This window comes from Phocoena phocoena, chromosome 4 (assembly GCF_963924675.1).
Source record: "Phocoena phocoena chromosome 4, mPhoPho1.1, whole genome shotgun sequence".
NCBI classification, from domain to species: Eukaryota; Metazoa; Chordata; class Mammalia; order Artiodactyla; family Phocoenidae; genus Phocoena; species Phocoena phocoena.
Window position 1 is genome coordinate 140336748 of NC_089222.1, and position 10037 is coordinate 140346784.

Genomic DNA, 10037 nt, shown 5'->3' on the forward strand with positions numbered 1-10037 from the left:
TTTAAAATATTAGTCGTTGATGGCTGTATTCCAGCTCAGAGAACATAAGTTTGTAAGCAAAGTAACATTAAAGTAACATTTAAGAGCAAGAAGTAAATGTTAGGCATTTCTGTAACTAGGTGGAAATGATTGATGATTAGAGCAGCAATGAAATAGTATGTGCCGTGTTCCAAGAAAACAAGAAAGGGGGAGGAACACGAACACGGTAGTTGAAGGGCATGGATGAAAATGCGTGGGGCCTTCAGAATACTTAGCCAAGGATAACATCAAAGATGACAGAGGTGAGGTTGTTTTTGGAATATATGACAGGCCACCCAGCCAGGGAGAAGATGGGCAATATTTCCAAATACAGATGGAAAAACTGGCTCCAAGGCCAGATCCTGTGGTGATGGGGGCTGTCGACAAAACAGATGTTGGCAGAAAGCCCGATTCTGATTGAAGTGAAGCATCTGATTAATTCGTGGCTTGCCTCCTTGGAAATTTCATCTCTTACAAGTCTGAGGAAACCCTAGAACAAGGGGTTGGTGGGTAGCACTAAGTCCCAATCACCAGGCAGCCATAAAAGCCACCAAACTTGTAAGCAACCAGGATGTCTTTCAATAGGTGAATGGATAAACAAACTGTGGTACATGCGTACAATGGAATACTATTCAGCCATTTTAAAAAAGGAGCTGTCGAGCTACAAAAAGACACATGCAAGAACCTTAAATGCATTATACTAAACAAAAGAATCTAATCTGAAAACTCTGCATACTATATTATTCCAATGATATGGCATTATGGAAAAGGGAAAGCTATAGAGATAGTATCAAGATCAGTGGTTGTCAGGGGTTCAGGGTGGGTAGGAGGGGAGGGATGAATAGGTGGAGAACAGAGGACTTTTAGGGCCGTGAAACTATTCTGTATGATACTGTCATGATACCTCATGTCATTCTACATGGGTCAAAACTCATGGAATGTACAGCACAAAGGGTGAACCCTAATGCAAACCCGGGACTTGTTCTAATAATAATGATCAGTACTGTCTTTGCCAAGGGCTGGGGGAGGGATGGACTGGGAGTTTGGGATTAGCAGATGCAAACTATCATATAGAGAATGGATAGACAACAAGGTCCTATGGTAGAGCACAAGGAGCTATATTCAATATCCTGTGACAAAACATAATGAAAAAGAATATGTATGTGTACATATACATAGATATTATATATGTATACATGCTATATGTGTATATATAGTATATGTGTATATATAATGTATGTATTATATAACCGAATCACTTTGATGTACACCAGAAACTAACACAGCGTTGTAAATCAACTATACTTCAATAAAAAATAAATTAAAAAAAATAATGATCAATATTGGCTCATCATTTGTAGCAAATATAACACTCTAATATAAAATGCTCAGTACAGGGAAATGGGGGGTAGGGGGAGTGAGATGGTATATGGGAACTCTCTGTACTTTCCACTCAATTTTTCTGTAAACATGAACTGCTAAAAGGAAAAGAAAAATCATCTAATATATATATATATATATGAAGCTATTTTATAGACTTTATATTTATAATTTTATAATCCAGTATAAAAGCCACCCTTAAAATTATATAGAATTCATATGATGTTGTTGTATACGTTAAAGTTAATAGGCTAACGATGTCAATATCGTCTACCGAATGTGGATCCCACAATACGCATGGCTGTACACTGAAAAGGAACACTTCGAGCTTTCAGACTGAAGTGGGAAGTTATTTATCTTCCAACATGCAGAGAGAGGCTAAGGGAAGATAGTAGAATAAAACAAAAGAACATAAATTTTAAATTTTTTAAGGAAAAAATTCATTTGGAGGTTTTAAAACTGTAACTCTCTGCACAATTGTTCCCGACACACCCTGATGAAGCAGGAAGTCTAAAACACAGGGCTGCTCCCCAGGCAGTGTCCTGCCGTTCCTTTAGAATATTCCTGCTTAAATAGAAGCATTTGTTGTTTTAACATATCCTCAGTAAAACTGAGGGCTAATCCTGCAGTAGGACATGGCATCGCATTTTCAAAACTACACACAGGGCTTCCCTGGTGGCGCAGCGGTTGAGAGCCCGCCTGCTGATGCAGGGGACACGGGTTCGTGCCCCTGTCCAGGAGGGTCCCACGTGCCGCGGAGCGGCTGGGCCCGTGAGCCATGGCCGCTGAGCCTGCAAGTCCGGAGCCTGTGCTCCGCAACGGGAGAAGCCACAACAGTGAGAGGCCCGCGTACCGCAAAAAAAAAAAAAAACAAAACTACACACAACGTACTCTCAAGTGAAAGAGCAAATGCTTACCCAACACACTCTCTGAAATTAAAACTCTTCACACGTTCCAAGAAAAATAGACGACTTTTTCCCTGGTAGCTCTACCGATCACACTAAAGGTTCTACTTCAGTTCAAACCTAAACACACAGCCAGCTCTGATGACAAAGCTGTTTAAACACTCAGTACCTCTAATAGAATAACTCGATAGTGCCAGGTTTCATTTACCTTAGATGGGGCTCTGTTTTTCTGGCTCCCGGGCCCCTCTTATCCTAAGAACAAATATCTCGTTCCAGGAAAGATTATGAGCTAATTATCAGGGATTATTGTACAAAACTACTCCTGAGTAGACAGATGGCCTCTTACAGAAAACCAATCTTTAGAGCACGTTTAAAATGAAATAAAATTCAAGAAGAGCAGACCTCTGTTTTAAAGCATATTCGACCTGACACAGTTAATTAAAAAAAAAAAAAAAAAAAGCTATCATGGAACTCTGGTTCCAGGTACAATGAGTTAAGTGCAAGGTGGCTATAAAATTTGGGGGTCCATTGCAAAGTGAAAACATGGGACCCCCATTTAAGAAATTACAACTGAGCAGTAAACCAAGAGCAGGTCACTTCTGAGTGTGGGGACACAGGTGGGACGGCACACAGGTGGGACGGCACACAGGCGGGACACCAAGGAAGCCCAGACAGGTTGACTTGGCTTGGACTTGTCCTGATGGCCATCTTTGCCATTTGTGGGCACTGGACACTCACTGGTGCACAGCAGGAATATTTGAGAAAAGGGGGAATGTTTCAAACCTCTGTCTCCTCATTAATTAAACTAAAACTCTGATGTATATTCACTATGTAACCATATGAGAATCATGTGATTTTTGAAACATTTTGAAAATGATCATTTTTAAAAATTTTATTTTATATTGAAGTTGTGTTAGTTTCAGGTGTACAGCAAAGTAATTCAATTATACATATACGTCTATCTATTCTTTTTCAGATTCTTTTCCCATGTATATATAGGTTATCACAGAAAATTAAGCAGAGTTCTCTGTGTTATACAGTAGGTCTTTGTTGATTTTGACTATCTATTTTACATATAGTAGCGTGTATATGTTAATCCCAACCTCCTAATTTATCCCTCCCCCCACCTTTCCCCTTTGGTAAACATAAGTTTATTTCCTAAATCTGTGAGCCTATTTCTGTGTTGTAAATAAGACATGGTCATTTTTGTCAGGACCCAAAATCCTTTTCTTTACTGCTAGGTTTCAGACATCACCAGAACCCATCCCCACCACGCCTGCACTGAAAACGTCACTTACCTTCTTTAGCTGCTGTTCCTTGAGAGCTTCCCCAGAGACACAGCAATCCTGTCACCCCAGTCGGCTAAGTACCTGCCCCCGCTTGGCACTACATCCTTCCTGGGGAATTGGACGGGCTAAACAAGGGGGTGCCTTGGGGTCTAACCTAACGGATTTGCACACTCAGGCCCTCTCTCCAAGAATGTTCACAACCCCTGAAACCTGTCCAAAGAAAACTGTAAAACTCCCACCCTGGATCCAGCAGTTCTGAACACTGGGTCTGTGTATTTCCTTGCTAAAACCAAGCCAATGAGACGCAACGTGGATCCATAAAGGTTGGTTTTGCTGAGCCAACCTCAGCTAATTTTAGTGCGTACCTTTTTGCATGTATCACAGTTATGCAGTCAGAAAATCTGACGTCCATTAAAACTAAAAGGTCGTTCACGTCAACAGCAGGACTGTCTCGTTTTCAGCGGGACTCCTTCTTGTCTAGAAAAAGCAAAAGGGGCTTTAGTGAAAAGGATTTGGGCTGCTTTTCATCTGGATTTTATTTTAGGTTTTTAATTATTTTTAGACATAGTTCATGTCTGATGAGGTAATACTTGCCTGTTATCAAAAAGTGTGAGAAGGTATACAAATAAGAAGTTTCCCTCCTGCCCCATCCAACAAACCTCCACACTTAGTGGGTGGTTTTACATATTACCTTCTATCTAATAATATTCAGAGATTATTATGCAAATACAAACAAATGGATACCCCCCCTTTTGCACAAACAGTAGCATACCCTATACCCTATTCTGTACAGTTCTGTTCTGAGAGCGCGTTCGTAAGTCCAATTTGTTCGTATGTCCAACAAAGTTAGCCTAGGGACTCAACTAACACAATCGGCTCTATAGTACTGCACTGTAACAGGTTTATGTTACTTTTCACACAAATAATACACAAAAAAAACCACAAAAAACAAAGAAAACATTTTAAATCTTACAGTATATTATCTTGAAAAATGCGGTCGTACAGTACAACAGCGGGCATCCGGGGGCTGGCATCAAGTGAACAGGCAAGAAGAGTTACTGACTGGAGGACGGAGAGGAGGTGGGAGATGGTAGAGCTGAAGAGTGTCAGCAATAGGAGACGGAGGGCAGGCTGCAATGTCATTCACGCCTGACGTTGATGGTACAGGTTCTGAGCTTGAAATAAAGATACTGTACTACTGTACTCTATACAGTCCTGTACAGTAAAGTACACAAAAGCACAACCACTTGTAGAGGACGCACGCACGTGACCATGTACACCAGACACAGGAACTAACCTACGTGATTGGCCATGCGAACACACGTTCACATTTTTGAAAGTTCGCAACTTGAAGTTTCGTATGTAGGGGACTTGCTGTACTTTCCTTTGTAATTTAACACTCTTTCTTGGAACCATGTCATGAGTACATAAGAGGCACACCCCTTGTAGCATTCCATTGTATGGATGGATGTCCCATAATATACTTAACCAGTCTTATTTTAGGGGACAAGTGTGTTGTGGCTGTATGAAATTACCCAAATCTATTTTTCAAATGTGATCTGTTCACTAGTACCTGAAGAAGCCATCACGTAATGAAGAAATCACTGCCAATCACACCAGGGCCCCAAGGCAAGTGTCTCAGTTGTAAAAAGTGGATTTCCAACAGGGAGCACACATTTTTTTTTTTTTACACCAAAGAAAAATTTATTAAGGTATAGATTACTGGTTATTTAAAAATACGTGAGAAAAGACAAACATACAAAGGCATTATCATACAACTGATTTCTAAACTCAATACTTTTGAAATACAAAACAATGATCATTACCCCCAAAAGTCAGTTTGAAACAAATTGATTTTTAAGTTGGTATTATAATTCTTTTCACTCAATTTTGCTCACAAATGTTACTAGGTTTTTCAGTTTCGCCACATATCAGAAAATTTTTTTGACATGTTTATTTCTCAAAGTAGAATATAGTTATTTCTTGCCATTAATGTCAGCAACTATAGAAAACTTCTCTTAAGTCACAAGGATTCAGTATGGTTGCTGTTTTGGAAATAGTTACCATTCTGAGTTATCTATACTAAGACTCATGTATTGACAGGCAAAATGTTAATGGACGAAGTATGGAGATTGAGAACAGGATGACTAAGAAAAGATGCTATCTCTTACGGCAGACCTGCTAAAAAAAGACTCCATTATTTACTCTGATAGTATTGCTAGAGAAGCAGTTTCTGCCAGATCACAGGTTGGCTATGTAGTTGTCCATTTTAAATTTCCATCGCTAAAGAATGGCAGACTTCAACAATTAGATTGCTCAACCAAATCAGCAGACCTTTAAGTTACCATATACTTTAATTACGAGAAATAAATTATTTTCCTAATTAGTTTAGCAGCCTTGTATCTGGAAAGGCAGCAAAACCCACTTTGTTCCAAAATTAGAAGGCTGACTCAGAGGCTGCTTCTAAGGTGCCTATCTTCTATCATCAATCAGTCGTGAAGGTGGACCTTCATGAACTCAGTAACTTAATAAATGTAAAAATGAACTCATCTATCAACACAATGTTGAGCCTGTAAAACCAAAAAAGTATATTCATGAGGTAGGAATTGGTTTGTATAAAACAAGAGGGATATATCCTCTTATATAACACAAGAGGAATATGCATGGTAATAAAAACAATCTATAATAAACTTGTAAAGAAATGATTCTGGTTTACATGTAACTCTGCTTAAACTGACCATGACTGAATGATTAAACATTTTCTTCTCTTAACATAATGCCCATTCATTATAAGCTTAGCTGGACTTAGTTTCTTATAAATCTCTTATTTCCTTGGATTTATCTACTACACCTTTACTTTATAGCCATTTAACTTATAAGCTGGGCCTGCCCAGCCTGCCTCTGAAGCCTCTCTACAGAAGGATACCAGATGCATTAACAAAGGCACCTTCTCATAAGAATCTACACTTCAACACAGCATATGAAGAATCAACAATTGGCTCTCCAATGTAGCTACCTCTCATTTCACATTATCACAGAAACGGTGATACCCATTACTTTAGTACCCATTCCTTCCTTACAGAAAACTCAGTAGCTGTAAACATTTTTGTTGTAAACAAAATGTTTTGTTGTAAACATTTTTGTTGTTTCAAAACACATTTCAACACTTATTAATTCCAAAGATCCGAACACCATGTAGCTGCGGCATTTTGGGAATTAGCACACTCAGGAGAGCAGCTGTGTTTAAGAAGAAGTGAGTTGGATCATACTTCGTATAGAAACTTGCCAGAAAATATAGAATTATTGGAGAAATTGTGAAAAACTTCCGTGAAGATGTAAACTGTACTCCATAGTCCAGTTGTGCCCAGTGAGTTAGGAGCCTCGCTTTACCCTGGTCAGGAGTTTCAAATGGCGTTCCTTTTACTGCAGGCAAAAATACATACATCCCCAGATTATGTATACCATTTGTTAAGGTCCAGGCAACAGGAATACTGAGTAAAACGATATGAAGCAAGCCAACTCCCAAAGCATATGTCATCCACATACCCCGGCTGCTCATTACACGGGTATTTGGATTCACCTCGCTGTGGGCAACTCCAACATTCACGTTTGCGATTTAACGTAGTGTTGTGTCCATAAAGAGTGTTCAGAGTTCAAATCACTCCTTCATGAGTACTGAAGCCACCGCCCCACTCCCGGCGGCTGGCTCGGCACAGCGTCAACTCCGCTGCTGGGAGCACACATTTTTACCCCACAGAATTTGGGAGCTGAAGATTTTTCCCTCTCCACCTAAGTTCTTCCGAGAATTTTTCTGACAATTTGCCTCCAATCTAAGGACTGTGAAACCCTCTTATGCCCAATATACAAAAGAGTCTCTGGGTATTACAGATTCACGCAAGAACAAAGCCATCACACAATTAAAGGGCCCACAGCACCTTTAAATTTCCACTAACACCCGATTCTTTCGATTCAAACCCTTTGTATGTTAAGAGACATGCAAAGGACAAACTGATTTTAGCAAGAGAAAGCACTCAGCAAAATGACTACCCCATAGCAAGTGCTCAGTTAATAAGAGAGAAAAATCAATGAGCCACCTACAACCTGCTTCCTGTAGTCACTAAAATAGTAACCACTTAAAAACTCAAAAGAGACGAATAAACACTAAAAAGAAAGTTTAATGCCTGCAGCCCACTTCAGTTTTCCCCTACCCCCAATTCCTACCTTAATGTCTGATGATCTAAGCCAGACTTCAACCCTGGATCATATCACAGCACTAGATCTGTGGGTTCTAGAATCAAGGCAGTAACTATACCACATCACCAGAAGGGCCATTGTCGGTGGTTGTCAAAGTGTGGTCTATCCAGAGACCCCCGGGAGTCTCAGACTCTTTCAGGGACTCCATGAGGTCAAAGCCAGTTTTATAGTAACACTAAGACCTGTCTTTCTCACTCTCACTCCCTCAATATACTGTGGAGTTTTCCAGAAGATTTGTGACATGTGATATTGCAACGGATTGAAAATAAAGGCAGGAATGAGAAAGAATCCAGCTGTCTTCCAGCAGGCCAGCCATTAAAGAGACTTGAAAAAAAATGCAAAGGAATGCTGCTCTTCCTAGTAGACGACTTTGTTTTGGAAAATATCGTTTTTTAATAAAATATATTATTTATGTCAACCTGTAACGGGCCTATTATTTTTTAATCAATAAAGTATATTTAAAATTTCACAGTTTTACTTTCTAATACAGTAAAAATGCTCTGGTTAGCACAGTCCACAAAAACAAAAGCTCTTGGTGGTCTTTAGTAATTTTTAAGAGTGTGAAGGGGTTCCAAAACCAACAAGTTTGAGAACCCCTGCCCTGTATGACAATGATATGCTGGTTATCAGTTCCTTTGTCTGAAGTTCTAGGGGGTCAGCCAGCCTGTGGACTCAGTCACACTTACATTCCCAGCACCTGCATGCGGTGGTGCCCAGTGTGTGAAGGAGGGAGGAGGGGAGGGGGCAGGGCAGACCCGAGGACCTTTCCATCAATTATCACTAAGTAGTGCAAATAAGGCACAGGTAGGAAAACACACCGAGAGAACATGGAAAGTTGCTTGGGGTGAATCGCTCACCATGAAGAAAATAAGCAAATGGAAAAAGACTTGGAGATCTATGTCGAAAGGAAGGGAAGGCAGGAAACACAGAAACAGATATTCGTGTCCCAGCTAGGCTTGTCTGGCGCATCTAGTCCAACCCCCTCACAGCTGCTGACGCTCCAAGAAGAGCACCTTCGCATGTGACCCACCCCCAGCCCCAAGCCTGGGCAGCCAGCTGTACCCAGGTTTCTGGGACCACCCTCAACTGTGCACCACACACCCTCACCCACGTGCCCCTATGGTTCTGATAAGAATGTATCTCGGAGGGGAACGGAGTCAAGATGGTGGTGTGGGAAGACAGGGAGTTAGCGTCTCCCCACAACTAAGGCTTCTGCCAGCAGCTGGTGGGGGACACTGACCCCCAAGGAGACGGGAGGAACCCCAGAGTAAACTGGCAGGACGTAGGGGGACTGAGGGGGGAGGAGAAGTGGAGGCCAGACAAGACCGGTGCCGCTGAGGCCCTGAGATCAGGAGACGCAGGTGGGAGGGACTCTCTAGGAAGAGCAAGAGAGGAGCAGAGGGCTTCCCTGGTGGCGCAGTGGTTGAGAGTCCGCCTGCCGATGCAGGGGACACGGGTTCGTGCCCCGGTCTGGGAAGATCCCACATGCCGCGGAGCGGCTGAGCCTGAGCGTCCGGAGCCTGTGCTCGGCAACAGTGAGAGGCCCGCGTAGCGCAAAAAAAAAAAAAAAAAAAAGAGAGGAGCAGAGGGAGATTGCCCCACCTGCTCGGCCTGGGGAGCCTGCTGAACTCCCAAGCCAGTACCCCCCCTCCAAAGCCCCATGCAGGCCATGTGGGCCCTGGGGGCATAGGAGGGAGGCTGGGGAGGTCAGAAGAGGCAGGTGGGAGGCGCCCTCCCAGACCCCAGATTGGAGGAGCAGGAGAGGAGAGGAGGGCGTTTGCCACGCCCACTCGAGTCCAGGAAGCTTGCCGGGCTCCCAGGTGAGGTCCCCGCCCTCTGGTCCCCACCCTCTGGGGGGTACACCTGGGACCCATCTGTTCCTTGAGCCTAAACCTCACCCCCCACAGCTCCCAGCGCCTTTTCCAGCCCTGTGGGTCCTGAGCATAGGCCCCCCTCACCACCCAAACCTCACCCTTGCTTAGGCCCCGCCCACCACAGCCAAGGTCTTCCCCCTCAACCTTTTTTTTTTCTTTTTCTTTTCCTTCCTCCTCTTTTTTACTATGTGGTACCAATGTACCTTCCGGTTATTGATTCATCTGTATTTTTATTTTTATATTCTTTCTAACATACCTGTTAGTTTCCTAGTCTAATTTTATTTTTTAATTTGTTATTGTTCTCTCTCTTTTTTTTT

At 42.2% G+C, this 10037-nt stretch overlaps 1 pseudogene; it reads right to left on the reverse strand.

The window, feature by feature from the left end:
- Positions 1 to 6752: 6752 nt before the first annotated feature.
- Positions 6753 to 7208, reverse strand: LOC136122119 (ORM1-like protein 1 pseudogene; annotated as a pseudogene).
- Between the last annotated feature and the right edge of the window lie 2829 nt (positions 7209 to 10037).